Here is a 27,178-nt window from a genome sequence, read left to right on the forward strand (position 1 = left end):
ATATTAGTCTCCCATATCTCTATAGACAGAAAGATAAAAAAATGTCGTGCATAGATTTCGTTTCCATTTTTCAGTATTTGTGTCAACCTTCATTGATTCTATTCAGGCAAAAGAGTGCGCGTGTTACACTCGTCGCCTCGAATAATTGTCACAGTATGACGTGCTACTGTGATGTACGCAGGACCATTCCTTATTGTATACGTCACCTCCACCATGTTAGGAAGCGCGTCTATGAGAGGACGGTCAAGTGACGTTCACACTGGCATTTCACCATTTTCTGCGGTGGGTATAGCATCACAAATCTTGGCATATGGCATCGTGAGCATGCAATACATGCAGTCATCTTGCCTGCCTGAAATTCTCTACCTTATGAAGTGCGTTTCAAGAAGTTCCCAGACAGAACAATAATTGACCCTGTGCGGTTAGACCAAGTTCATACGAGGAAAAAATACCCTTCTGGCTTATAAGTACTCTCGCTATTTGATTTTGTGTTGCCTTTCTAAGCCATTCCGAAAAGAAAGTGACGCATGAACATATTCAACCGATGGTGGACACCTAACTCATCATGCTGTACTATAAAAAAGAAGAGACGCTGTACTGCAAACCCTGCAGGAAAAAAAACTACATGCCTACATAAATCATTGGCTCCTTTGTACCGCCATAAACTAAAACATTTTTGTTTGGTTTCTTGTCGTAGACACCGATTACACACGTGTTTATTCGGTAACTTGAATAGTGTCAAGGCGTATTGTGCCTCTAAGTACAATTTTGTGGACCTAAAACAATGTTTTCTCACCTATTTGTGGCCCTTAATGACTGCTTTTTCAGTGCCCACAAATCCGGCCCCTAAAGATCAGTGGACATGGTCACATCACAGTGGTCCACTCACTTCATCCCTTTGCTATTTACTGAAGTCTTCCTGGATAACTAGCGAGTGTGATAAACCAAAATGACCTATTATCAATCAGTCAATTTTAGTTTTGTTCATTTCACTGAATTACATGCACGTGAGATCACGGTCTGTAGAGGTACGAGAAAGCGAGTTCGCAACAAAGCGCGGTTGGGGGGGGGGGCGGGGGTGGCAACCAATAAATTGCGCCAAACTACGCCCTTGCTGCCATCTGGCTACTAATGAAAAAAAAAGTCACAGTTTTGCCGCAAGAGCAAACCAGTGAACGCGTTAGAAACAACTTGGAATAAATGCCCGAGAACGGCTAGCAGACCGAAACGTGCAGCGCACTGCTCACGCACAAAGGACATAAGACAACAACACACCAAGGCAAGGGCTAACTAACAATGTTTATAGCTCGACGCTGAACATGCTGTTTAAACACAAACGACGCACAAAACGTAATCGCAGGTACAGAACCGACGAGTGTAGCAGTTGTTACTTCGCTGTATTTGAAAAGCGTGCTCTTTTCGGAAACATGACCAGCCTAGCGAGCGAAGTGACCTTTGTGCCCCTGGCAACTAAAGCAATCATTCCGGTGAAAGACCAAGGTGCACTATTCGTCCCACCGAAGGTTAAACGCATCCACCACGTGCTGCAAAAGCAATGATGGGTGAGTGTGTCTATGTTAGCACAATCAGTGGCACATATGCAATCAGTAAGTTTTATGGCAGAGCTGCTTAGCTCATTCGGCGGGGAAAATGTTAGGTGGGCCACGTGGTTAGTTTGCGGCTACTTTGAATTCGGGTAATGCCGCACTTAACGACCTTTTTACTAGTATTTAAATACAGTTGAGCCAAGGAGCCATGCTTTTGAACTTTTCCATGAACTGTGCCAGTGCTAAGATGGAGTGACCGAGTGTGGCGCATGCATTAGATGCATAGATCAGTGATGACGCTGCCACCATCTTGCAGACGTTACGCACCTGTTTTAAATTGTTCATTGCAGTGGGTGTGGTTGTGAGAAGTACCCAGATATTCATAATAGCAACAAAATGAACGTAGTCTGTTGACCCCAACTGGACTTTGTTGCTTCAAGCTTCGCACATACTATGCTATGGGCGGCAGGTTGTAGCGAGAAGCTTTCTCCAGAGAGAAGGGTGTACGTTCGCACGTGCGTTTGTATATGTGCGTGTATGTATACAAAAGCAAAACAGAACAGTTTCGGTGGGTGGGTTCAACGCCGTGGCTATATTGGCTACAACCCTGTTATATGAGCTAATAAATGTTCATCAACATTGATGAAAAACACATCGAATGCCGTTTTGTCGATTGTCGAAAAGGATGACCGTAAGAGCTAATAATAATAATAATAATAATAATAATAATAATAATAATAATAATAATAATAATAATCTTTATTGTAATCTTGAGTTGTACAAAAGCAATAACAGGCCTGTCAAAGCCAGAAAGTGGCTTGGAGGACTTGGCCCGGCACATCGGCAGACGAGAAATGACATATACTTTCAAAACCTTTTCAAGTAAGCAATCAGAGAAAGAATACATATAACTCATTTACGCTGCATGTAAACAGAATAACAATCGAGAATCAAATTAGCGGAAGCAATACTACCAAAACAGCAGAAATGTGAAGACAATCATTGATACACTTTAAACAGAAAATACCCAGTATGCAAGAAACTAGAAAAAAATAGTTATGTGACAACTGATGCAGCATTAAAGAGACCTTAGGCTCTTTCGTAGACTGCGTTTAGTCGTTGCCGAAAAAACACTGTCGGGGATGTCATTAAAAACAGTAGGGACATAGACCTTTCTAGTAGCTTTGCCATATCGTGTTTTGACGAATGGTACAGAAAAGCGGCCAGTTTTTCTAAATATACGAGGAATAATGCATTCGTTTTTGAACTGAGAGCCCCAGAAATGCCGTAATACAACAGTTCGGTTAAAGGACGCTTTTAAAGACGCAGGCAAAGTAGAGAAAAATAAATTTACATTGTCTGTTGAAGAACGAGTCTACACAATGTATTTCAACATACTTTTTATTATATTGTCAACCAGACGCTTCCATCGCGAAGAACAGAAAGGAAATAAAGTAATGCCATATCGTAGGATACTATACGCAAGAGCAAGCATGATTGTGACTTTAATATTGATGGGTGCAATTGATCTAATATTGAAAAGTAACCACGAGATTTTTCGTAGTCTGTCGCACATGTAAGCCAAATGATCATTCCGGGACAGGTTACTATCGAAGAATACACCAAGATATTTTATAGAATTAACATATTGAATTGGAGTACACTTACAGGAGGCGCAATCACGGGCATGAAAAAGTAGGGGTGCATTCGTAACCATTGCTCTCAATGAATTTTAAAGCAAATTAATTTCGTTTTTTCTGATTAATCACCAGGCAATTATCTTTAAACCATGGCGCAGCCTCATAAACACTGTCTTGTAGTGGTGACAACGCTTTATTGTAACACACATGTTTCGTTAACAGAACAGTGTCGTCTGCATACTGAAATACAAGACATTTTGGAACAGCAGCAGTAAAATCATTTATGAATATATTAAATAAAGGAGGAGATAAAATGGATCCCTGTGGTACAGCAGCTTTCAGGAGGAGCATATTACTGAAAGGTAAATGATTGTGTAACCGCACTACCTGGAAACGATCAGAAAGATAACTTTTAAGAAAGTCGTTGAACGGACCCCTAAAGCCAAGAAAATCAATTTTATTCAAGCAATATAGAGTGGTTTACGATGTCAAATGCTTTAGAGATATCAAGAAATAAAGCACAGGCAAACATGTTATGTTCCAAAGCATCATTTAGTTCATCGGAAATATTCTCAAGTAGATCAATTGTGCCACGACCTGCGACAAAACCAGAATGGCGGCTTGAAATGAGCGAAAATTTATCTATAAAGTCATGCATTGCAATAAGAATTTCTCGATTATTTTGGATAAGATAGGTAAAACTGAAATGGGTCGGTAACTGTCAAGGCTATTTTTTGGTCCACCTTTGAATAGTGGCTTTAGAATTGCTGTTTTTAAGTCTGATGGGAGAGAAGCCATTTTAAGGAATCCAGTAAGCATGAAAAGCAGAATTTCTGATAATGCGTCCAGATTCTGCTGCAGCAAAGATACAGAGATACCGTCAATACCTGCTGGTTTCTCCCTTTTGAAGCTGGAAACCATTGTAGTAAGGTCATCTATTGTTAAAGTTGGAAGGAAGGCCGAGGCAGGTGTTATAATAATAATAATAATAATAATAATAATAATAATAATAATAATAATAATAATAATATTAATAATAATAATAATAATAATATTGTGTTATTATTATTATTATTATTATTATTATTATTATTATTATTATTATTATTATTATTATTATTATTATTATTATTATTATTATTATTATTATTTATTATTATTATTATTATAGTTAACATGGCCTGGGATATTGCGTCTCAAAAACCACGAAATAATTATGAGACATGCTCTAGTTGAGGGCCCCGGCATATTTCCACCACCTGGTGTTTTTCAACGCGCGCTGACATAGCACAGCACGCGGGCCTCGACCATTTTGCCTCCAGTAAAATGCTACCGGCACAACCGGGATCCGAGCCTTGACCTAGACCTACAAGTCATCAGCCGGGCACCCTCGCCTTTGATCCACTGAGGCTGAAAGAGGTGGTAAGAACTCCTGAAAAAATTGCATGTAGCCTCACAGGTTGTATATCTTACCTCACTAAACACAACGCGCCAATGGCTTTCCCCCTTTTTAACACAGAAGAAGGGAAACACTGTGCTCTTACTTCCACGTTCTTGTTTATTCCATAGCCTAGTCTTTAGTTTTCAGTGATAACGTCCTTTTTGCAATATTGCTTTCAGTCTGATTGGGTATAAATACTTCTATAAAAAGAAATTTGGTGGCAACATTTTTGTACTGTGTTCTTTGAATTTCTTGGGTGTTTTTGAAGCTTACGATCATTTCCATGGCTTGAATACTCGAATGGGCTTGACAATATGTCGTTATGTTACATGATATACACGTAACGGCTTTTCCTTTGCCGTGATTGCGCACATCCGGCTTAGATAAAAAAAATGTCTAATGCCGAATAACGTGTCTTTTTGCGCCACTTTTTCTTATGCTACCTCACGATTCCTATTGTTAAAAAACTACATTTATAAATCAAGCACAGTCATCACGCAAACTGACTCAGCCTTTCTATTCTTACCATCAGTCAGCTTGCAGCAGGCACGATCACTGGCGAATAATAAGAAAATGAATTTTATTTATATTTTATATTGTAAATGATTAGCTCTATGACTTTCTATTTAGGCCGACATCTCATTCTTTTACTTTTTACTATTATTACAGATATGACAAGTGGTATACATATATATTACACATATCTTCTCGAGCTGCGTTCCCGTGAAAACGCAATATATAAGGTTAAGCGCCTTCTGCAGGCACTCCTGCATTGTGCTGAAAACTATAGTTCTAAAGTTTTGAGTAGAGTTGAAAGAGCCAATCTATGCGTGTTGTCAACGTTCTGCTTACTCAAACTGCCGATGCTCATAAGGAAGGAACATGTCTCGCACACCTCATATTTTAGGATATGCTAACACTACTAGGCTCGCTGCTAGAAGCAACGTTTTACTTCCTAAGGTTCATACTAACAATGGCAAACCATCTTCACAGTTGTGTGCCATTGGTCTTTGAAATTATTTACCAACATCGCCAAATTATCAAGTTTCTTTCATTTCGTTTGAAATTCAATAAAAGAACGTTTGCTGAATACTCAATTTTTCTTTTTTCTTCACTTCCACTAGATCTGTGCTAGTCTATACTGTAGTTACCATTTGTTTTTCATGTTCGAAGCCCACTTTTTTTTCATTCTGGTATGTGCATTGGTTGTTTTCTTTTTGCGGTTCAAACAACTGCTAGTCCTGGTTTTATTTATTCATAATTATCCCCTTGGACACCGTTTAAGTCAAGTACTGTGGAACCATCTGTGTGCGTCACGTTCTGTAACAATTACTTTACATCATGAGACTAAAACTAATTGATTGATCGATCGATTAATTTATTGAGACCGTTTTTAAGGTCTCAGTCAACTGGTAAGCATTGTAAGCAGTAACAACAGTAATCACTGTCTATCAATAAATGCTAAGTATTTTTTTGCGAACTTCGGCGTTTTTGACCGTATATATCTATCTATCTAGCCACCTACGACTTTTAGCTCTCCAGACCGTTTCAATTATGGCATCTATACAAAAATTGGTATAGCATAACAAGATTGCTTTCAAAGCAGAAGGGACTTCTCATACCAAGAAAATCATGACATGTATGTTATGGATGTCATGACTTACATGTCAAGCTCTTGCTGCTCTTGCGGTGGTTTCGTTCAAATGACATGGCAAAACTGGTATGGTATGACAAGACTGCAAGACGAACATGAGTAACAGGCCATAACTTGGGAATCATGACATGCATGTCATGTCAGGACTTCTCGCTATGAGTCATAACGCTGTCTTGACTAAACGTGAACTCATCACTGCACGCTACGATCATGGTGTCCTCGCGGTCGTTTCACTAGCTTCACGTATACCAAATCTGTTAATACAGACGTGAATTGATGGCGAAGGTATACGACTGGTGCAAACATGATATTTATCAGGTGCGTGTCATGTGAGAACATGACTACACGCTACACTCCTAATGCACTCGGGGCCGCTTCACTAGCTTCAGATATACCCGATTTGGCGTTAGGTGACATTATTAGACGACGAAGGTAAATGAAACGCCCAAACGTGATAATCGTGACATGCGTGTCATGTAAAACATGTCTAAGCGCTACGTTCATAATGTGCTCGTGGCCGTTTCGCTAGCTTCACATATATCAAATTTGGTATTACGAGACGTGAATGGATGAAGAAGGCATATGACTGATGCAAACATGAAAATCGTGACATGCGTGTCTTGTAAGAACATTACTACATACTGTACGTGGAATCTGCTTTTTTTCTCGAGAGCTTCGAGGAGCGCCTTCTCGTGTGTGATGTCAAAGAGAGGAATAAGGCTCCAATCTTCGTGCGTGCGATCTCTACTTGAAGAGTGCTCGACGCTGCCGGCCGGTATGTCTTGTTAGAGTTTCGGAAACACTGGGGGGCAAGTGCCCAAAGCAATTTGTACTGAATGTCTACCAAAATGCCCAGCGAAACCAAATGTTTCTTTACGTCCAATGCAGCGCGAAGGGCACCGTACGGGATAAGTTTCCCTAAGAGAAGAGCTTAATTTTTATTACAATATATTGCGATTTATTTCATTTACGACTTATTTTATATTACAATTTAGTGCGTCTGATTGAAGCTACATTGCCAATGGCCATGGTTCTGAATAAAGCATCCTGTCCGCGTATAGAAGCTATTAAAAATCACCTATTCAAAACGAAAAAACTCAAGCTAGAAATTGCATATTTAGAACATAGGGAAGATATCGACCGAGACTTAAATGCCGCAATGTAAGCAATTAATACGGCGAAAGATACACACGCAACATAATGGTTAGCCGGTGCTTTTCAATCATTTTTCTAGCGACATGCGCCTGCTTCGTCCTTTTCGTACAAGATTACTTTGTTCTCTGAAAGCATCAAAGATGTTGACTGGCGCGTGTACTTTTTTTTCTTTAACAACTACGACATAATTCTACAAACGTCACTGAAGATGAAGTACTGCTGTAGTGTGAAAATAAATAGCACGCGATGATTAACGCTCGTCCAAATGTTTGCTTATTCATGGTCATCTTTCGTTCTATTTCACTTGATACTTTTACCTAACAATACGAGTGAATTTTGCTTAACAGTGCTCGCATTTCACCAGTACAATGGCAGGATGTTCTCAAAAAACTGTTGTGACCTTACACTCAACGTCATTTCAAAGGCGGTGTTGCCTACTGCTGAAACGCTGTCAGGACCATGTTTAGCAACTCAGAATGTCTAGTTGAGCTGCTTTGAAGTGGTATCACAGCAGGTCTCAGGGGATGTAAATTACTTGTCTGGCGGTCATTTCATAGCTGCCCACCTGTTCTGTCATGGTTTCTTACTCATCATAAACAGCACTTTTTGCTCCTCGTAGTCACAATCGCAGCGAATATGGCGCAGACGTTCTATAGTGCTTGCTCGATAACCTGTTCAAATGGCTCACTACGTAAATGACTTCACAGCACAAACGAGCTACAGCTGTTCATCGGCACACTGCGATTGAAACTCAACTTTGTGCCATGAAAAATCCAGAGCTCCACCGGCTTTACAAAGGTACCGGTGGTCAAAGGAGCCAACTAAGAACGTATTTGCAGTGAGGCAATATATCCAACGAAAGTATAGCCGATGCTTATTATAATCAGCAACTATTGGTGTATAATTTTACGTGAAAAAAATGAGATGATGACACAGGAAGCCACCGTGTGGAGGTCTGGAAATTTATACTATCTAATGTCCTCTAACGTGCACTGGCACGGAACAAGGCTCTCCGCTTGTCGCTTCGATTGAAGTGCTCCAGCGCCCCGCCGCGGTGATCTAGTGGCTAAGGTACTCTGCTGCTGACCCGCAGGTCGCGGGATCGAATCGCGGCTGCGGCGGCTGCATTTTCGATGGAGGCGTGAATGTTGTAGGCCCATGTGCTCAGATTCGGGTGACGTTAAAGAACCTCGGGTGGTCGACATTTCCGGAGCCTCGGGTGGTCGACATTTCTGCATTTTCGATGGAGGCGTGAATGTTGTAGGCCCATGTGCTCAGATTCGGGTGACGTTAAAGAACCTCGGGTGGTCGACATTTCCGGAGCCCTCCACTACGGCGTCTCTCATAACCATATGGTGGTTTCGGGACGTTCAACCCCACATATCAATCATGAAGTGCTCCAGCTGTGGCTAGGTACGAACTCGTGACCATCGGGTGATTATTAAACCACACTGCGTATCGAAACTGAATTCCTGACAACATGTTCCGTCCAACCAACACACAATGTCCAGTTGCATTGAACGTTCAACCTAACGTGCAAGTCGAACGTCACGGAATTTCCACGAAGTGGGAATACATGACCATATGAATTTTATAGTGAAACTAAATCTCTAACTGAAGCAAGTGTGGCTTTTTCAAACGTGTCGAAACTATCCAGCATCGACTTATTCTGCAGTTTTGTTTATCTGGAATTTTCCCTTCATTTTGCTGTTTCTATATAATATGTATCACTTTCTAATAGCTCTGTTGCTATCATTTCAACGCACTCCATTATTACGTATGTTCTTCAATTGCATAACTTATTCACACGCTTTTAAATTCAGTTCAGTTTTCAGTTTTTTTTTCATTAAAGTTACAATGTTCAGAGTTAAAGGTATGCACACGAGGGCCCCAAGGTCGGGCGACTGCAGTGGGACCCTAGGTTATTAATAACAATAAGTGGTTTACTTTCACGGCATGTAATATTACACAACGTAAATGGAAGTGAACAGTGGAAGTACCAAAGAACTACAACAAGTGAGTGAAAGAACGAAAACACGGTCAAAGCGATACGTGTACCTAATAAACTCTTATACAAGTGGACTAGGCAAACCACAGAAGAAAACTCAGGCTAAAATTTCTAATTTTTGCACTTTTACTATATAAATTATTATTGTTGTAAGCCTATTATAAAAAATGAAAATTTTAAGTTCATGAATAAATGCATGCAACGTTGACAATAGTTTTAGTGAGTAGGGTAAACAATCCCAAGTTTTATTCACCAAGAAAAGCAAGCCATTTTGCCATAATTGGTGTTACATTTATGTGAAAGGAAGTTGTTATGGGCGAAACTAGTGGTGTTGGTGTTAGTCTAGCATCGAATAAATCAAAGACAAACTTTTTAGGTGTTTAATTAACGATAAGATTAAGAGAAAATTAAACAAGCCAGACACAGTAAGAATGCGGTAACCCTGGAGGAGTTGGCTGCTTCAAAATAAAATGAACTGCTGGTAATAATGCCGATGACCTGATTAAGAACATGCTGTATAGATGAAAGAAGAAAGTTATAGGTATTACCCCATTAATCAATGTCATAAAGATTTCACTCTGTGCAACACGAGAGCAAGACAAGCCAAAGTCGGTGAAACCTTTCGTAAAACCCCGTATGAAGTGTGGTGCTGTACGCGCGAGTATCACGCTAATTTTCTGACACGCACTATTGTGCGCAATAAGGGTTTTTTTAGCAAACTAGTGAGTAACAGCAGTGGCCCATTCGTAACGGGACAATGCGCAGTATCGTTTACAAAGCTCTAAAACTCCAGACCCGCTCGATTAAAATCTGGACGTGCTTCGTTCAGACCGGAACAAGGTGTTCATGGAGAAGCAGACTAAGCTGCCGATATGGCAGCCTGATGCGGCGCTGCAAAATTTAACCATCTCCCACAAAAGAGAACGATGAAGAGCATGCGAAGCAGTGCACGAATGAACTTCAAGTTTCGTTAATCTCGGGCACCTTGCCCAATTTTAAGACATACTTGCCAGACATACTTACCAAGATTTCACTGTAGTTTCTTTTCCTGTTACTTGTCCAGAATTTTCGTTGGAGCACCGCAGGTAAGTTCGCCCCAAGCAGGCGCACGTGGGTTCCTGAGGCGCACGTGGGTTCCTCGCGCGCCTGCAGAATCTCGTTCCCCAATCCCCCAGAGAGTGTAAGGGCACAGTCACGTGCCCGAGCCACAACGCTCTTGCGCCTCAGCACGTTCTGGTAGAGCTTGGGCATGCTGTTGCGCATGCGCAGTAAGGGTAAGTTCACCGCACACCGGTATAAACTCCTCCATGAACTGTTTCTCACCGAAACAAACGATTAGAGGGAAGCGAGTTGGGCGAGTTGAAAAAAACGTCATGATGGCCAGCACAAACGAAGTACAGACAGGGAAGAGAACGCACCCACAAGCACTAATAAAAAACGATGATGAAAAAACCAGTTCCAATTGAGGGCAATTCGGAGGTGATAATGCTGTAATGAAGCTGGGCTGTCTATATATAGCATAGTTATAAATTTAGATTCTCCAGAAATGAAGACGCTTGTACTTGCACTGTACAAGTATTGAAAGCCATAATGCCTGTTTCAATTCGGTGTGAATGTATTCGCCCTTTCTTCATTGGGATTGTTTTTTTCTTTATTGATGATTATGGTGGATATGAATCAAGTGTGAATTTCTTCCTGTAGCTTTAGGCAGGGTTCATTGATGCGCTGATTCCGCAGTGCCTGCATCACTGCTGATGTCCTGAATGAGTTAAACGCCTTCTCAGAATCTATGAAGGTGATGTGTAGGAGTTGATTTTATTCTGCGTGTTTCTCTATCATCTGGTTGAAAGTGTGATTATGATCTGTTGTTGAGTAGGCTGTACGAAATTCTCTTCAGTCCTTTGTCTGATTGAACTGTAATGTACCCTTAATATTATTAGCTATTATTTTTCTGGATAACTTATAGAGAACGAACCGTAAGTTGATCAGCCTGCTATATTCCATTCCGTGAAGTCCTCTTACTTATGAATTTAGATGATGTTGGAGATTATACAAGATTCTGGTACCCTTTCCGTCAAAAGGCACTTTTTATATAAGGTGACCAGTTTTCCTAACATAATTTATCCGCCATCTTTCAGCGGAATAGTTGTAACTTTTTCCTGACCAGGGGACTTGAATCTCTGCCTCACTTCTCGGGCTTTCCTTACTTGCCCTGTCTTTACTGGTAGGATGTAGAATTCCTCTTCTTACGATATTGCTTCTTACAATATTATCCTGGTTATTTTGGCGCCTGTACACCTCTCCGTAGAACTTGTATGCATATTGGTTATGACACTGCCTTCCTTGTTCCTTAATGCACACATCTTATTTTCGCCTATACATAAGTTTGGCTTCAGCATTTAGGTTTCTGCAACTTTTAGCGACCTTCTCAATTCTGCTCATGGTAAGTTAACCGACCTTCTGATGTCTTTTACCTCTAATTCGTCGTTGGCAAAAGCCATTCGAATGGATTCAAGTCAACGGACGACGGCTGAACAGTTGTCCTGAGCTGCAATGTAAAAAGAAGACTGGTGCGAATATCGTTGACGGTGGGTGTATGCACCGTGCTGACTACCCTGCAGCGTTGGGCACGCACCATACTCTTCGTGGCCGTGGACCCTTCGGCCAAGTTACGACTGCTTAACAGGCACGTTCACTCTGTATATCTCGAAGTGTTCGAACCAAATGAGAATAAAGATAGGGCATTAGGTCACAGAAAAATGCTCTGGCAGCTGCCATGGCGTAGTGCGCTGCAAAGTCGACATAACATCAGAGAATTAAACAAAGTCAAACTTAAGATTACAGAACATGACGGAAATCGATGAAGTTCAACTTAAATCAGTGATCCCTACAGGCTGCGACGTAATTGATGGCGTCTTTTGTGAGATCCACATTTCAACACTACTGTCACTTTTCCTATCTTGATAAAGCCAGCTGCAAAGGCCCCTTTATCAGGCACATCACAAGGCTCGGTCATTCACGTTGCTTAAAGCTTGTTTTTGATGGAGACAGTCTTCCATCTCAAGTCAAAGTTGGCAACGTTCGCCACCAAGTCCGTTCATACATACGAAGCACCTTCTACGCTATAAATGTTTCAAGCTGGGACACGTAAAATGTGCCTGTACCAGCAATGTTATGTGTCCGCGGTGTGCTTGAACCTCATTCAGAAGACAGTTGCACCGCAACTGTGTCAAAGTGCTCCAACTGCCACTGCGTCGTAAAGCGCCAGTAAAGATTTCCCGCGAACGTGGAATGAGTGCGTGGTGCTCAACTGTATGTTGCGCGACAATTCAGCGTACAGAGAAGCTGCTGCTATTGTCAGGCGACGTCGACAAAAGCCAGTCGAAGTCGAAATCTGAAGCGTGAGCACCAAAAACAGCTTTAAATTTGCGCGTGATGGCGTACTTCCTTCTGCTAACTTGTTCAGTGTTCTTCGAGCCTCACCAGCGTGTCACAGCTCATTTGTGTAACCTCCTTTGCACTTGAATAATTAACCAGTCTAATACTGCGTAAACATCGTGCGTAAATTTGTTTGTCAGACGTAGGCTGCGGCTGAGGTGCCACAATGTCAGTTGCATCGAACTTGCGAGGCTGTTAAGCCATTCTCTGTGCTGGGTCCGACATTTCATATTCCATATATTGGACGCAGCATTCGGTCTCTTTGAATGTTCTTTAGAAAGTGCCCTGCGTACAGAAGTCTAAGAGAGTCTTCTACAACATTTGTGCAGCTTTTTTGGCACCTCCTGAACTGTACTAAGGACATTGTAGGGCCCGTGTCAGCGTCTCACAGGGTCTCAACACCTTGATTGCGGTGTTAAAAAAGACACTGTGTTGAATCTTTTCACAACGTTGGAAAAGCAATCAAAGCCGCTCGCCTGCTGCCAGCAACAGCACCTGTTATACCTAGAATGTCTTCCAAGGCTTTGTACATACGCTCATAACTTTCCTGGAAACGCGATGACTTCGCGTTTACTGCCGAGCACGTCGGACAGAGTGGTAGTAAGTGCTGAACCTTCTGGCATGACCCGCCGTCACAAAGCTCGAGCACAATTTTCATGCATTCTAAGGCAAAAGGGTGTTAAAAGGGCTTGTGGTTGGTCTTTTTGGGGAATGATGGGGCTGCCACAACCATTGATCCCGTTAAGGACTGACGGCACTGGGTCTAACAGTCCCCACCGACAAGCTCAAGGAACAAACAATTATTCCTCACATCTACACCTTAGTGAGTAACAGTTAGTCCCGCAATTCACCTCAAAGGACTAACATTTAGTCTTCACATTTGCACCCTATCGGGTAACTGTTAATCCCCACGTTTACACCTTACCAGGCGACCGTTAGTCCTCACAGTTGCACCTTGCCGTACGAACGGTTGATCCACTCAAACACTCCAATCGGATGAACTTTTTGTCCCCACTTCAAACATTGTTTTTTGTTTATTTTCCGCCAGGCCTAATACTTTTTCGCCTGTTTTTCTGCGCAGTAAGGGACAAATTGCGCAGTAAACAACACGCGAAGAAGAGGTTAGCCACCTAAGTGTAACTGGAGTTCAATGAATGGAAAGTTAATGAATGGAGTTCAAGACACACGAAGTTTGGATCTAGCTACAAAATCGTGGTGCAAAGACAAAGTTTTAGTTGGAGACTAATTCCCACCACACGAGTTGGGGTTTTAGAACTGATCTGAGTGGGAAACGCTTGTGGGAGTGGACAATGGCTAATGACCTGACGTGCCTCAACGTCAGAACCGCCACATTTATTCGTAATCACTCCAGGTCGGCCTTAGATTTGAGTTTTGTCAGTTCAGCCATTACCACTTCTTCTTGGAAAGTGCTGAACTGTGGCACCAACAGTGACCACTTACCAATAGGTTTTGAAATATCTTGCCCGATAATTCCATCTTGTTCAAATGTAGGAGTATTTGTAAATTACACTAAATTTAAGAATGATCTGAAGTCAGCATTGGCTTTTCACTCAGAAGAGAGCGATGATAAAAAGCACTGAAAATAAACGCAGTCAATAAAAGATCCTACAAAAGAGCCGAATTTACTGTTGAATCCACAAAAAGAGTATATAGCCGTTGGTGGAATGATGAATGTACAAGAGAGCACCGACGACGTCAGGCAGCTTGGAAGCAGCTCTTACATAATCAATCCCCCAAAAACTGGGCCGATTATAAATTCATTGCTGTGGGCTTTAAAAGAACGGTAGCTCAAGCTAAACAAGAATATGACAGAAGACATTATGAATACCTGTCGAAGCCTAAACAAATGAAAACACTGTTCCGATATATGAGAGCTCGGAAAATGTTGCCATCACCAGTTAATGTAGCTTGTGATAATCTGTCGGCGCAAGAAATGACCACTACCTTAGAGGCAATTGGTAAAGGTCTGGAAAGCAGATTCACTTCAGTAGTGCCAAACAACTGGCACAAGTCTACGACAAAGTCTGACTTTGAAGAAGTGACACAGACTGAAGTATCCAACGTGACTAAACATTTACCCTGTGCGTCTCCTGGCCCAGGTGGAATCACAGTACCCATGATTAAAATTCTGTTCAAAATATCGCCTCGAGACGCCGCCAATGTTATTAACTACTCCTTAAAAAACTCATGGGTGCCGAAGGATTGGAGGATAGCAAAGGTGATTCCTATACTAAAAAATCCGGGTGTAGGATTAACAGTCGATAATATCAGACCAATCTCTCTAACATCTAACATGGTCAATTTAGTAGAGAGGGTCCTACATAGCCGAGTAAGTATCTGGATGGCAGACAATTTAGTATTAAAACGGAACCGAATCGGCTTTCGTACTGATTTCTCTATTTGGTGTGCCCATGCTGATTTAGAGAGCCGAATACAGCTCGCGCGTAAAATAAGGCAATACGTTGCTTCAGTAACGCTTGACATGGTCAAGGCGTATGACAGTGTGGAGCACTTCAAATTGTTAAATACGCTAGAGAGATTGAACTTCCCACAATATTTTATTGAGTGGGTGGCAGAATTCTTAAAATCAAGAGAATTTTACTGCGTTAAGGATGAATGTCCCTATCGGAAAAATTGCCATGGTGGATATTGGAAAACATGGTGGGCGTAGTGGAAATAATAGTGGACATGGTGGAAATTATGATGGATATGGTGGGACGTAGTGAGAAATATGGAGGATTTGCCGGGACATACTGGGTGGTATGGTGTACAGATGATGGGTAAAGTGGAAATGATGGTGGTGGTGGTGGTAGTGATTAGAATGAAGAGGAAAAAGGCACCTAATTTCTGTCTGCCTTCAGGCGACACGGCGCAGTGCCTTATAGGGGTGGGGATAAGGAGGGATAAAAAGAATAGAAGGAAAGTAGAAGCAGAAGAAGACAGCCAACGAGAGGAAAAAAAGAAGGAGAAATGGTGGAAAGCAGAGGCTAGATAGTGGATGGTGTACAGATAATGGGTAAAGTGGAAATCATGGTGGAAAGCAGAGGCTAGATAGAGGGCAATAATAGGACACTCTGCCCGCCATTGCGATAATGCTGGGAAGCCCTAAGCATATGGTGGGTGGTGCTTATTATGGTGGGCTACATGGTGTACCAAGCTCAGAAACTTTTCCCACCATTGCGATAATGCTGGTAAGCACTAAGCAGATGATTGGTGCTGCTTGGTATGGTGGGCCACATGGTGTACCAAGCTGAGAAGCTCTGCCCACCATCGCGATAATGCTGGGAAGCAGTAAGCAGATGATGGGTGGGCTTATAATGGCGGGCAATTTATATAGTGTACCAAGCTGTGATCTGTACACTACATGTTCTACCACCATGATTACCACCAAAGGTTAGGCCTACCGACCGAGCCCGTACAATTGTGTTATCCGTGCTTCCGGGTCTCTGAATACACAATTTCGACAATTAAGTATGACAACACAGCGCAGCCATGGCATCAATGAACCTAAATGAAGCATTTTTTCATTGTGTATGGTGTCCGCTCAGGAGGAGGAGGTAAGTTTATTTACAGAAAGACAGAGAGGTCGGCCTGAGCGATAGCTTGCTCTAGCCTGCTACTCTATACTGGGAGAAGGGAAAGGGGAAAAGAAAGATTAATGGATGACGATGGTGAGATAGAGAGGTGAGTATGTAGTGTTCTTTCTAGCTGAGACACATCTTATAGCCGCGGACATAGTCCAGTTGTTTCTAAAAAGGTAATAACTGCTCTTGTGACCGCAGTTGCACTGTTAGTGTCTGGCGCCCAACATGGTCTCATCAGTTAATGATCTACTGCGATATAGTTCAGTAGAAGAGATCTGTGTTTGTCGTTCACGTGCGTATGCTGGGCAGACACAAAATATGTGCTCAAGGTGTCCGCTCAAGTAGCAACAAAGATCGATGCGACGCGATTAAAGCACTCCCAGAGACCGTAAGTGTCTTCACACCGACAGCCGCCGGTCGCACTCGCTGGCACTTTTCTAGCTTTTGTACGAGAACTCAAACGTGGCAATTCGTATGCTTGGTGAACCAATGTGATAGCGTAATGTTTCCGGCACACTGCATTCGTTTTAGCCAAGCCGTTATGTAGTTGTTGCTTTAGCGAAAGAGCTACAGCATTGCGCTGGCACGACCGCCCTCTAAATTGCGCGAAAAGCATCCCAATACTCAATCAAATAAATTAGGCGGGCGTATCTATGGAATGAGCCTAGAAGCGTCATAAAGCGTGAGCAGATGTCACCCTTTAGAACGAGCGCGAAACGGATATTCAACTTGGCAGACCCCGCCGGTAAACTGTTGCTGCTCCCCAGTCCACTTGGTTTTTTTTTCTTGAAGTTGTGAATTGTGAAAAAAAATAGCACTAGTGCCATTAACACAGTGGCAATCGTTACAGGCCGCAGTTGCTTGTGTTTAATAAATGTGCAATTTTTAGTAGCAGGTGTAGATCTTGTCTATGTTGTGTACACGACAAACGTAACTGAAGTTGAACCGTAAGTTTGTATGCCAACTAAGTATTTAACACACAATCAACGTCATGTTGGTAAGGCGCAGTGGATTCTTTCGCCGGCACTCGCACGCGTCGGACGCAGGAATCATGGGCTCCCGCGGAGCGGCAAAGGCGGTCCTTGGTGGCCGCGGAAACATGATTACAGACGAAAGTGACAAGGATTATGCGATCATCTTGCCGAATTTGCCAACAGGACGTATTGTTGTGAACACAGTGTTTTTGCACGGTGATATTCGAGTGAGGCCTTTGAAGGTCGAAGATTTCCGAGACGCCCTGTACAAGGAACGACTGCTTACCGACGTAATTGCATTGGGCGCCTACCAGATCAACCATGTGTGGGCCGTCACCTGTAACAGCCAGGAGGCGACGAAGAGGTTGACTGAACTGAAAGAACTCCAGGTCAAGGGACGCCGCTGCCTCGTGATCGACCCTCAGGAGCAGAAGGTGAGGCTGCGGCTTCACTGGCTGTTACACGGCGTTTCGGACGAAGATGTCCGCACGGCGTTGGCAGCGTTCGGGAAACTTACAGAAGTGACCCGGGAACGCTGGCGTGTGGAAGGAGTAAATGAGAAGAATTCGACGACTCGCACTGTTTTTATTAAGTTGAAAAGCGGTATGAAAGTCGAGGACCTGCCTCATCAAATACGAGTCGCCGGTGAATTAGCCTTAGTGGTAGCCCCAGGTCGGCCTATGCAGTGCCTGCGTTGCAGCGGAACAGGACATGTGCGTCACGAGTGTAAGGTGCCACGGTGCTCTCGCTGCCGGCGTTTCGGGCACGGGGACGCGGAATGCGTCCGTTCGTACGCCGCAGTGACCGCGTCAGCGGAGGCCAAAGATGCGTCAGAACACATTATGGACGTGACAGAAGCAGAGGACGTGGCTGAATGTTGCGGAGAACAAGTCGAAGAAAATTTGAACAGCACATCTGCAACATCAGTAGACGAATCTACACCGGCAACTGTGGACACTCCACCAGGTTCTGAAGCTGTATCGACCAAGACAGCTGACAATGCAGTGACAGACGCAGGCTGTGAAGTAGCCGAAGCGTCTGCCCATGCGTCAGAACAGGGCCAAGTAGTCGATGGTGCCTCCTGTAGCGTTGGTTTCGACATGAAGATAGACGGAAACACATGCAACGCCAGCTGCGTCTCTTGGCCCAGCAGTGCCGTTCCAGCCATTAAAAGACCATTGCGAGAACCTGTGAAGACGGGAGACAAGAACAGTGCAAGTAGCGCGGAAGAACCACCGGCAAAGACGCCGACTGGCAGACGCACCAGCATGCGAGCAAGAGCTGGTGGCACCACGGACAAGAAAGCTGTGAACAATTATATTCTACTGTGCAGTGAAACCGGGCGGTCGGCCGGTCCTGGAGGCGTCTTGCGTAGCGCTAGACGTGCAAGGTAAGCGCCATCCTCCAGGCCTAACTCCTCCAACTGGTTGTAATGGTGCCTCAAGTATCATTTAGCTTCGCCACGCTGAATATTAGAGGCTTGGCTTCAAAAAAGAAGCAAAGCCAAGTCTACCAGTTGTTATTGGAAGAAAGGCTGGATGTGCTTGCAGTGCAGGAGACGAAAGTTGAAGGCGAGGAGGAGACTGGGAGATTGGTGTTTAAATTTACATCACGGTATTTTGCCACTGTGAGCCAGGCCATAGGCACATCAGGGGGATGTGTTCTTTTTGTTAGAAAACTGCCAGGATTAGTCATAGAAAATGTCTTTTCTTGCTCTTCAGGCCGAGTAGTATGGTGTGATATTGTTTATTGTGACACTGAATGGCGCGTTATATGTGTTTATGCTCCAACTATTGGCCAGGAAAGATCGGGTTTTTTTTCCAATTTACGACAACATATTGTGTACCGGTAGGAAACTCTTATTGGTCGGTGATTTCAACTGTGTCTTGAATGAAATTGATAGATGAAGCAGGCACAACGTTAAAGATAGAAGCAGTGATGTCCTGGCACAGGTGATTATTGAACACGAATTAGTAGATGTAGCGGAGTGTTTGCATAGCTCCCGAAATGTGAAGTATACCCACTTTCAAGGCACAAGTAATGCCCGATTGGATCGACTTTACCTTACTGCAGATGCGATATCCCTGTGTAGCAGTTATAATGTGGTCCCTGTTTCCTTTTCCGATCACTGTCTTGTAAAATGCAATATCGGGTCAAAAAAAGAAAGGAACGCCTTTTCTTGGGAACAGTGGAAAATTAACTCTAACCTCTTAAGGGATGAGTCGTTTAGCGCTTCAGTTATTAAAAAAATAAGTAATATTAACATAGAGTGTATGGACAAAATAGGAGAAGAATGGGAGCTATTCAAGCAGCGAATCAAAATAAAAGCAATAGAGAGACCTAGCGTTTTATCTTTTGAATCTAAGAAAAATGAGAAAGAGCTTAGACGAACTCTTGAGAGGCTAACAGCTCTTGAATGTGAAAAACCTGGAGTATATGGTGACAATTTGCGGAGTATCAAACAGAGGATAGAGATATTTGAGGAGAATCGCTATCGCGGAGCGCTACTGGGAGCCAGAGCAACATCAATGACTGTGGATGATCGCCCGACGAAGCGAGTGCTTGGATTAGAGAAGAGTCATGCCAGACGAAATCATATAGATGCCATTGAAGTCACCGGTATCGAAGTTTCAGACATTGAGAGCATAGGACGAGCGTTTGACAAACATTACGAAGGACTCTTCGTTGCCACGCCCGTTGATTCAGAGGCATTTAAAAGCAGGAGTTCCTTAGCAGAATGCCGAAGTTGTCAGATAACACCAAATCAGCTTTAGAGCTATCTATACCGCAAACGGAAGTAGAAACGGCTATAGATAAAATGAATCCTGGGAAATCTGCGGGGCCGGACGGGCTTTGTGCTTTGTTTTATAAGGAGTTCAAAAATAAATTGTCCCAAGTACTTGCAGATGTCTTCAATCAAGCTTATACACTTAATGGCCTCTCTAGGTCCTTTAGTGAAGCACATACAGTTTTGATACCTAAGACAGAACACTCGGAGAAGTTTAAATTCGTTTTTTCGTATAGACCAATATCACTAACTAACTGTGATTACAAAATTTTAATGAAAGTACTAGCACGGCGACTTCAAGGGGTAATCGAAGAATTGGTAGGGCCTCACCAAACATGTGGGATAATGGAAACGCTCCATTGTGACTAATATACACAAGATGCGCTGCATGATCGAGTGTAGCGATGCCAATCAAGTAGGGGTAGCCATTCTACAGATTGATCTCGAGAAAGCTTTTGATTGTGTTTCCCACAACCTTCTGCTTGCCATTCTTGACCATGTCAACGTTGGTTTTGTAACCAGAGATGGAGTATTTATGGCATACCGGAACTGCACAACCCGAATGGTAATCAATAAGACGCTAAGACATACAATTAACATAAAGCGTTCTGTCCGTCAGGGCTGTCCGCTGAGTCCCCTACTTTTCAGTTTATATATAGAATCGTTGTGCTTAGCAATAACTCAAAACAGTTGCATTCGTGGCTTTAGATTACAAGAATCCGAAGTTAAAATTTTGGCATATGCCGACGATGTGGCTGTTGTATTGATCAAGATTGTGTTATCACTACCATCAGTGTGGTTAAAAGGTTTGGCAAGGCAACTGGCAGTCTAGTAAACTGGGGAAAGTTTCTGGGTTCCTGGCCTGGAAAGTGGTTGTCAAAACCAGACTATTTGCTGATGTTAAATGGGTGACCACACCTGTCAAGTACTTAGGGGTGCCACTGGAACTTTATAAAGATAATGAGAACTACTGGCAAGAACAAGCGAAAGAAATCCGGACGAAAGCTAACAGATGCAACGGTAATCATCTGTCAGTGTTTGCTAGGGCGACTGTCTCTAATCTTTTCTTTGCCTCAAAACTTTGGTATGTGATGCAAGTATTGCATTGTTCAAGGGCAAACATACAGAAGTTCCATCGCATCTTCGCAGTGTTGGTGTGAGCTTCGAACTGGGAGAGATGCAGTCGAACTAATCTGTTTCGAAAAGTGAAACACGGAGGGCTTGGTTTAACACATCTTTTCATTTCATTCGCCAAGTTGTAAATAGGCTCTTTTTTTCGCTACACAAGGGACCGTTTCTTACGTACAGTGTGCCAAATGAGACTGATGTGGGCTTTACCTGGATATGTGATTAGCACGAATGACATGACCGGTGCTCTGCGCGGATATCTTAAAGAGGTTATTCTAAGTGTACGGTTTTTATCTGTTAGATTTTCCAATGAATATTTGTTTTCGATGACTCGAAAGAAGTTGTACAAAGATGTATGCGATGTTGTTTTACCTGAACCGCTGTACCGTGCCATGTACGCTGAAGGTGAAGGGAAAGATGTGCTTAAACGAGTGAAGAGAATGCAAGTGGCTCCTGGCGCGAAGTCTTTCTTTTTCAAGCTGCACACAGGTACATTATCAGTCAGGACATTTCATGCAGACCGTGGTTTTTACTTACCTTGGGGGACAAACTGCCTTATCTGTAAAAAACCGGAAACTATTGACCATGTTTTCTTACATTGTTGGGAGGGAGTACATTTTTGGGATGTACTTCAAAGGACGTTACATAAAGAATTACCTTTAAATTCATATGGTATAAGATTTTTGCCAATAGTGGACGAAAAGGGAATGCCTTTTGATTTGAATATGCTATGTGGACTTCACTGTTTATGGCGGGCCCGTATGGCCAGTTTCTATAGCGATCAGAATGCACGGCCTGCACGAATGTATTTCCGTGAATGTATGGCCAAGTATGTCGAACTGCAGAAAACTCAGGCGATTTTACCTGAGTGTTTGTCGAGGGTGGAGCCCTTGGCAGCACTTAGGGAATTTTAAATTTCTGTGAGACTGTTACTGCTTGTTTTTGTTCTGCTTGTGGTTTGATGTATGCGCCTATAAACAGGCAATAAAGCAAAAAAAAAAGTATGGCGCAGTGGTTAGTGTCTTCGAATGGGAATCCGCAGGTTGCACGTTCGATCCTCCGTGGCGCCTTGTTTTTCTTTTACGGGACGGTTGTTTATATACCGTTTTTATAGAATTCTTTTTTTATTTTTTGTGGCAGCTGGTCACGGTGATTCTGACGTCATTTCGCGCTCAAACGTGGCCGGCACTGCAGCACCCACCATACCCACCATGCGCCACTGTGGGCGTTTCCCACCATTCACCCACTACATTAATCCACTATAATTGTGGGTGGTCGTTTACACCATGCCAACTATTCTTTTTTTCCAATAGGGGTTCCTCATCTAGATTTAAACAAACACGCGGAGTTCCCCAAGGAGCAGTCTTATCTCCAGTATTATTTAATGCTTTAATGAGCACAATTCCAACAGATCAAGAAGTTACTGTCTACATTTATGCTGATGACATCGCACTCTTTGCTGCTGACTGTGGTATTTACTCACTACAACTTAAATTACGAAGATATAATAATGTTAGAAATTTGGTTGCAGTCAATTTCGTTATCGTTAAATGTCAACAAAAGTGCGTTGATGGCGTTTCCGCTTGCAGAACCAATTTCAATTTCAATTCTATATAAACAGGAACCCATCCAGCAAGTTGACTCTATAAAATATTTGGGAATCATTCAAAATGACAAACTTAACTGGAGTCCACACACAGAGTATATAACTACCAAAGCACAGCGGGCTTCAGGCTTACTACACAAGCTAAGTAACCGGAAATATGGGTTACGGAGGCACACCTTGATAACGTTGTACAAGATTTAAATGCGCCCCATCATGGAATTCGGCTGCATATTATTCTCGGGTGGCCCTGCTTATAAAACAAAACCTTTAGTTGTCTTGGAGCGAGAAGCACTGCGAATGCGTCTGGGACTCCCTAGATTTGTGGCTATCAACCTACTGTACCAGGAAGCGCGCCTGCCTATACTACTTTGTCAATTTCGAATTTTGACCGTACAAGCATTTTTAAAATTTAATAGCTCACCGGCAAGACGATCTCAATATGCTTTTATCGCAAACCCAGACGCCTTCTTTTTTGCTCATTGGCCACGGTTTCACACACTTCAGATAATGTTTGTACAAAAGAATCTACAAAGTATAAATGTGAACATTAGAAATGTACTTGAGACTAATGACTCGAATTGTCATGTTATTGATGAGTATAACAATATATTCCCCCAAAACGCCAAATTACAATCTCTCAAATTTTTAAATAACATATTATTAGATTACTTGGAGCATGCAGAAACTAAAAATATAATAGCCACAGATGCTTCCGTAAATACTCAAAAAGCAGGTGTAGGCATTGCCTCTGATTCGCTTGACTGGTCCTTTTCAGTGAGACTGCCTGATTTTACTCTAGTATTTGAAGCGGAGCTCGTGGCGATTATTTTAGCTCTTCGAAAACTTCCATTAAATCAAAACAACGCAGTCATAATGAAGGATTCTGTTTCAGTTTGTGCAGTTCCGACAGCTTCACAGAACTCTCGAATTCTAAGCACATTCGAAACATTAGTGCCCCCGCAGTGAAGACTCCTGAGGTTACTATGGGTTCCGAAACACTGTGGATTAAGATTAAATAAATTGGCCGATTCCTTAGCACGAGCCGCACTTGATGGGCCAGTTTTGTCCATACTGCCAGATGTTGAATATATCACGGCAATAAGATATCGAAAATCAGCAATCTCCACTTAATCGATAGAAAAAGTAACTACATGGACAGACTATAACCACCTCATGTTTCCATGGCAACCCCACTGGAGCCAGTCCAGAAAGCTCGAAGTCTTAATTACTAAATTTCGATGTCGTGTCCCCCCCTAAACTTGTACCTACACAGAGCTGGTCAGACAACATCACCCCTCTGCGCATTCTGCGGAGAAATGGAATCACTAGATCAATATTTTTTGTATTGTCGCCGCTACGATATACTTCGAAAAAGGTTACTAGTTATGCCATTTCTGAAAATAGGCGTTAGATTGACGGCGGAAACGGTGCTAAGCTTTCGTACCTCAGTTTTGGGACAATGCCACAGGGATGCTTCCAATGCCGTTTGCGTATATATTCAGGAAACCAAGCGTATACCTTTGTGATCTTCAATCGAAAAAAATATTTATTACTCCCCAGGGCAGAGTGAGGTAAACGCAACTGAGTGGCAATCATAACACCTCAAATCTCAAAATCGCTCAACTAGACTTTTTTCCGTTTGCACTTTTTATTCATTGTTTTTTTTACATTAGTCTTATTATAATACCAATTCATTACACATAGTCAAAATGATCACAGAAAAACTGCACTACACTTTCTTGGCCAATCCCCCTGAGCGGGTATGAGCCATCATCCCAGGGAAACATAGCAAAACAAAAGTGTAACTACCCCATCATGGTGGTCTAGTGGCTAAGCTACTCGGCTGCTGACCCGCAGGTCGCCGGATCGAATCCAGGCTGTGGTGGCTGCATTTCCGATAGAGGCGGAAATGTTGTAGGCCCGTGTGCTCAGATTTGGTTGCACGTTAAAGAACCCCAGGTGGTCGAAATTCCGGAGCCCTCCACTACGACGTCTCTCATAATCATGTGGTAGTTTTGGGATGTTAAACGCTACAAATCAAACAATCAACCGATGTGTAACTGCTTTCGCAGTCACGGCAACAACGAGACGAAAGTGGGACATCGAAATCTTTTAGTTTTCTACATAAACCTGAAGTTTCTCTATTCTTTTAAGTGAATTCTTGTTGAAAGGTACAAGTCTAGTCTCGTTGTCAAATTTTGTTGACTCCTTGTGGAGCTCCTCCGACGGAAGCGATCGATGACAGGCATTGCCGACGCCAGCACACACATTTTTCTGCCTGTTGAGTTCCCACAGCTGCACGCACAATAATATAGCAAAAATAGTTAGACACACGTGACAGAAGATGAAGATGCACTCATATGACAAGTACGTGCTCGTTAATATAAAAAAAATGGCAGCATATCCACGGAGTGAATGAGGGATAGTTGGGCGAAGCATCCGTCTGTCTATTCGTTCTTGCTTTCTTTCTACCTTTCTAAAACATAGTAGATTACGCCCAGTGAGTACATTATAGCAACCCTTTCTTGTCTTCTGTGCGTTGTTGAACAATAAAAAATTCGCAGCGTTCGCGTTAACTAAAAGCCGAATTATCCTGTCTCTCATTCTCCTTTAGCAGCCATTGGCATGTACATTGAGCACGATCTTTTATTCTTCAACAACGCGCAGAAGAAATCTCTCACCGGCACCACCTTGGAGGTCAAATTGTTATACTTGTTACGCACAACTACAATGGCTACGAGGGGTGAACGGGTGCCGCAATGAGAAGCTTTGCCCCAAAACAAACGTTAAAATATGACACACAATCAACTTTACCGTAACATCTCGCTTAGTCCTTCTGAAGCTGCTCTGATGAAAGAGATGGATGACAGACATCGCAGACGCCAGCGCACCCAGTCTTCAACACGGTGTGCGCCCACGGCTGCACAATAAGTCTGTAAAATAGTGAGTCACACGTGACAGAGGATAAATACAAATGCATATGAGAAATACGTGCAAGGTGAAATGAAAACATACGCGAAATATGACATGCCAATCATTTTACTGTGATGTCACACATCGTCAAAGACTCATTTCGATCACCGTAGTGCCACAGCTTGGAAGCGGTGGCCGCAGCCACAACTCCGCGAACCACCGTGCCGCCAAGAAGTCGGCGAGTCCTAAGCGAGCGACGTCGTTCAGCTCGAGCATGCGAACGCGAGACCAAACACGGCGCTGCACGAGGAGTGTCTGCCGCCAGCGAACTTCGAACAGGAGAGCGAGCGTACGCTTGGCCGCCACCACGAACAGCGCCGAGCTGGTTTGGAGCTAGCACCGAAGAAATCGATGGTAATGCGGTCCATTTGCACAAACTCGAGCGAGTGCAGCGCGCAAACGCGAGTCCACCGCCACGGCCAGCGGATGGCGCCGAGCTGTTGCGACCGACTGACTTCCAGTCAGTAATGACTTCCAGCGAACTGTAATGGCGACCAATTTTCATTGAGTTCCGACGCTAGCGAAAGGCCCGCCAGTCCATGCTGGTGCACTTACTGCGCGCGACCTACTACAACCAAGCTCTTTACGAGAACTCGCAACGTGTTTTCGATGAGTCCCAACACAGCAACGAGGTCTCAGCCCAATATCGTCAGCCCGGAGCTCATCGCGGCGGCGAATACAGGCAAGCACTCGACGAGGGAGCATACGGGAGGCCGACAGCAATGTCGGCCAATTTCCAAGCAGTCGCAAAGCACAGGCGAACTGCAGACGCCGAAGCTGACCTTCGTGATGCACTTCGTGCATGCGATATACAACACGACCGAGCCCGTTGCCGGTAAGCGCGATCCGAATCGCACACGCGACAAGTAGAGTAGAAGAAAGAATGATAACCTACTTGCGTTAGAATCCAGTGCTGACTTCTGCCCCGAGTTGGACTGAACTATATATATGATAGGCCTGCTGTCTTCTCGGCTGACATGTTGGCCTTCCCAACCATTGCTGTGATGCGTTGGTCATGACTATTTTGAAGCCATAGATATACAGCGCGGCGTGGTGACGTGTCGAGACTTGCTCCAGACTTCATGGGTGCAGCGAAACACAAAAGAAGCAGCCCATGCTCGTTCAAGCGTACACACAAGTACCACGTCGTAATTCTTGGATTGTCGAATCGAGGCAGCCGTGGTCGGGCACTGCGAGTGCGATGCAACGTGAACCATCACC

The sequence above is a fragment of the Rhipicephalus microplus genome, chromosome 10 (assembly GCF_043290135.1).
Source record: "Rhipicephalus microplus isolate Deutch F79 chromosome 10, USDA_Rmic, whole genome shotgun sequence".
Taxonomy (NCBI): Eukaryota; Metazoa; Arthropoda; class Arachnida; order Ixodida; family Ixodidae; genus Rhipicephalus; species Rhipicephalus microplus.